We start from the raw sequence: 4,980 nt of genomic DNA on the forward strand, positions 1-4,980 counted from the left end.
AACAAAGCTATTTGAATCAAATGAAAGTCAAATACAAACAAGTATCAATAAAGCAATTCAGAATCAAGCATTGAATAGTCAAACACATTCCATGACAAAGCTACTTTGAATCAAATGAAAGTCAAATTATACCATTCTTACAAAGCTAATTAAATCAAATGAAAGTCAAGCACATTCAAACAATGCTATTTGAATCAAATGAAAGTCGAACACAATCAAACAAAGGAATTTGAATCAAATGAAAGTCAAACACATTCAAATAAAGCTATTTGAATCAAATGAGAGTCAAATACATTCAATCAAAGCTAATTAAATCAAATAAAAGTCAAATACATTCTACAAAGCAAATTGAATCAAATGAAAGTCAAACAAATTCAAACAAAGCTATTTGAATCAAATAAAAGTCAAATACATTCTACAAAGCAAATCGAATCAAATGAAAGTCAAACACATTCAAACAAAGTTATTTTAATCAAATGAAAGTCAAATACATTCTACAAAGCAAATTGAATCAAATGAAAGTCAAACACATTCAAACAAAGCTATTTGAATCAAATGAAAGTCAAATACATTCTACAAAGCTAATTGAATCAAATGAAAGTCAAACGCATTCAAATAAAGCTATTTTAATCAAATGAAAGTCAAATACATTCTACAAAGCTAGTTGAATCAAATGAAAGTCAAGCACATTCAAACAATGCTATTTGAATCAAATGAAAGTCGAACACATTCAAACAAAGGAATTTGAATCAAATGAAAGTCAAACACATTCAAATAAAGCTATTTGAATCAAATGAGAGTCAAATACATTCAAACAAAGCTAATTAAATCAAATAAAAGTCAAATACATTCTACATAGCTAATTGAATCAAATGAAAGTCAAACACATTCAAACAAAGCTGTTTGAATCAAATAAAAGTCAAATACATTCTACAAAGCAAATCGAATCAAATGAAAGTCAAACACATTCAAACAAAGCTATTTGAATCAAATGAAAGTCGAACACATTCAAACAAAGGAATTTGAATCAAATGAAAGTCAAACACATTCAAATAAAGCTATTTGAATCAAATGAGAGTCAAATACATTCAATCAAAGCTAATTAAATCAAATAAAAGTCAAATACATTCTACAAAGCAAATCGAATCAAATGAAAGTCAAACACATTCAAACAAAGCTATTTTAATCAAATGAAAGTCAAATACATTCTACAAAGATAATTGAATCAAATGAAAGTCAAACACATTCTAAACAAAGCTATTTAAATCAAATAAATGTCAAATACATTCTACAAAGCAAATTGAATCAAATGAAAGTCAAACACATTCAAATAAAGCTATTTGAATCAAATGAGAGTCAAATACATTCAAACAAAGCTAACTAAATCAAATAAAAGTCAAATACATTCTACAAAGCAAATTGAATCAAATGAAAGCCAAACACATTCAAACAAAGCTATTTGAATCAAATGAAAGTCAAATACATTCTACAAAGCTAATTGAATCAAATGAAAGTCAAACACATTCAAACAAAGCTATTTGAATCAAATGAAAGTCAAATACATTCTACAAAGCTAATTAAATCAAATGAAAGTGAAGCACATTCAAACAATGCTATTTGAATCAAATGAAAGTCGAACACAATCAAACAAAGGAATTTGAATCAAATGAAAGTCAAACACATTCAAATAAAGCTATTTGAATCAAATGAGAGTCAAATACATTCAATCAAAGCTATTTGAATCAAATAAAAGTCAAATACATTCTACAAAGCAAATCGAATCAAATGAAAGTCAAACACATTCAAACAAAGGAATTTGAATCAAATGAAAGTCAAACACATTCAAATAAAGCTATTTGAATCAAATGAGAGTCAAATACATTCAAACAAAGCTAACTAAATCAAATAAAAGTCAAATACATTCTACAAAGCAAATTGAATCAAATGAAAGCCAAACACATTCAAACAAAGCTATTTGAATCAAATGAAAGTCAAATACATTCTACAAAGCTAATTGAATCAAATGAAAGTCAAACACATTCAAACAAAGCTATTTGAATCAATTGAAAGTCAAATACATTCTACAAAGCTAGTTCAATCAAATGAAAGTCAAGCACATTCAAACAAAGGAATTTGAATCAAATGAAAGTCAAACACATTCAAATAAAGCTATTTGAATCAAATTAGAGTCAAACACATTCAAACAAAGCTATTTGAATCAAATGAAAGTCAAATACATTCAATAAAGCAATTTGAATCAAATGAAAGTCAAACACATTCAAACAAAGCTATTTGAATCAAATGAAAGTCAAATACATTCTACAAAGCTAATTAAATCAAATGAAAGTCAAGCACATTCAAACAATGCTATTTGAATCAAATGAAAGTCGAACACAATCAAACAAAGGAATTTGAATCAAATGAAAGTCAAACACATTCAAATAAAGCTATTTGAATCAAATGAGAGTCAAATACATTCAATCAAAGCTAATTAAATCAAATAAAAGTCAAATACATTCTACAAAGCAAATTGAATCAAATGAAAGTCAAACAAATTCAAACAAAGCTATTTGAATCAAATAAAAGTCAAATACATTCTACAAAGCAAATCGAATCAAATGAAAGTCAAACACATTCAAACAAAGTTATTTTAATCAAATGAAAGTCAAATACATTCTACAAAGCAAATTGAATCAAATGAAAGTCAAACACATTCAAACAAAGCTATTTGAATCAAATAAAAGTCAAATACATTCTACAAAGCAAATCGAATCAAATGAAAGTCAAACACATTCAAACAAAGCTATTTTAATCAAATGAAAGTCAAATACATTCTACAAAGCAAATTGAATCAATTGAAAGTCAAACACATTCAAACAAAGCTATTTGAATCAAATAAAAGTCAAATACATTCTACAAAGCTAATTGAATCAAATGAAAGTCAAACGCATTCAAACAAAGCTATTTTAAACAAATGAAAGTCAAATACATTCTACAAAGCTAGTTGAATCAAATGAAAGTCAAGCACATTCAAACAATGCTATTTGAATCAAATGAAAGTCGAACACATTCAAATAAAGCTATTTGAATCAAATGAGAGTCAAATACATTCAAACAAAGCTAATTAAATCAAATAAAAGTCAAATACATTCTACTTAGCTAATTGAATCAAATGAAAGTCAAACACATTCAAACAAAGCTATTTTAATCAAATGAAAGTCAAATGCATTCTACAAAGCTAATTGAATCAAATGAAAGTCAAACACATTCAAACAAAGCTATTTAAATCAAATAAATGTCAAATACATTCTATAAAGCTATTTGAATCAAATGAGAGTCAAATACTCAAACAAAGCTAATTTAATCAAATAAACGTCAAATACATTCTACAAAGCAATTTGAATCAAATGAAAGTCAAACACATTCAAACAAAGCTATTTGAATCAAATGAAAGTCAAATACATTCTACAAAGCTAATTAAATCAAATGAAAGTCAAGCACATTCAAACAATGCTATTTGAATCAAATGAAAGTCGAACACAATCAAACATAGGAATTTGAATCAAATGAAAGTCAAACACATTCAAATAAAGCTATTTGAATCAAATGAGAGTCAAATACATTCAATCAAAGCTATTTGAATCGAATAAAAGTCAAATACATTCTACAAAGCAAATCGAATCAAATGAAAGTTAAACACATTCAAATAAAGGAATTTGAACCAAATGAAAGTCAAACACATTCAAATAAAGCTATTTGAATCAAATGAGAGTCAAATACATTCAAACAAAGCTAACTAAATCAAATAAAAGTCAAATACATTCTACAAAGCAAATTGAATCAAATGAAAGCCAAACACATTCAAACAAAGTTATTTGAATCAAATGAAAGTCAAATACATTCTACAAAGCTAGTTGAATCAAATGAAAGTCAAGCACATTCAAACAAAGGAATTTGAATCAAATGAAAGTCAAACACATTCAAATAAAGCTATTTGAAACAAATTAGAGTCAAACACATTCAAACAAAGCTATTTGAATCAAATGAAAGTCAAATACATTCAATAAAGCAATTAGAATCAAATGAAAGTCAAACACATTCATACAAAGCTATTTGAATCAAATGAAAGTCAAATACATTCTACAAAGCTAATTAAATCAAATGAAAGTCAAGCACATTCAAACAATGCTATTTGAATCAAATGAAAGTCGAACACAATCAAACAAAGGAATTTGAATCAAATGAAAGTCAAACACATTCAAATAAAGCTATTTGAATCAAATGAGAGTCAAATACATTCAATCAAAGCTAATTAAATCAAATAAAAGTCAAATACATTCTACAAAGCAAATTGAATCAAATGAAAGTCAAACAAATTCAAACAAAGCTATTTGAATCAAATAAAAGTCAAATACATTCTACAAAGCAAATCGAATCAAATGAAAGTCAAACACATTCAAACAAAGTTATTTTAATCAAATGAAAGTCAAATACATTCTACAAAGCAAATTGAATCAAATGAAAGTCAAACACATTCAAACAAAGCTATTTGAATCAAATGAAAGTCAAATACATTCTACAAAGCTAATTGAATCAAATGAAAGTCAAACGCATTCAAATAAAGCTATTTTAATCAAATGAAAGTCAAATACATTCTACAAAGCTAGTTGAATCAAATGAAAGTCAAGCACATTCAAACAATGCTATTTGAATCAAATGAAAGTCGAACACATTCAAACAAAGGAATTTGAATCAAATGAAAGTCAAACACATTCAAATAAAGCTATTTGAATCAAATGAGAGTCAAATACATTCAAACAAAGCTAATTAAATCAAATAAAAGTCAAATACATTCTACATAGCTAATTGAATCAAATGAAAGTCAAACACATTCAAACAAAGCTGTTTGAATCAAATAAAAGTCAAATACATTCTACAAAGCAAATCGAATCAAATGAAAGTCAAACACATTCAAACAAA

The sequence above is a fragment of the Chenopodium quinoa genome, unplaced genomic scaffold (assembly GCF_001683475.1).
Source record: "Chenopodium quinoa cultivar QQ74 unplaced genomic scaffold, ASM168347v1, whole genome shotgun sequence".
Classification (NCBI taxonomy): Eukaryota; Viridiplantae; Streptophyta; class Magnoliopsida; order Caryophyllales; family Amaranthaceae; genus Chenopodium; species Chenopodium quinoa.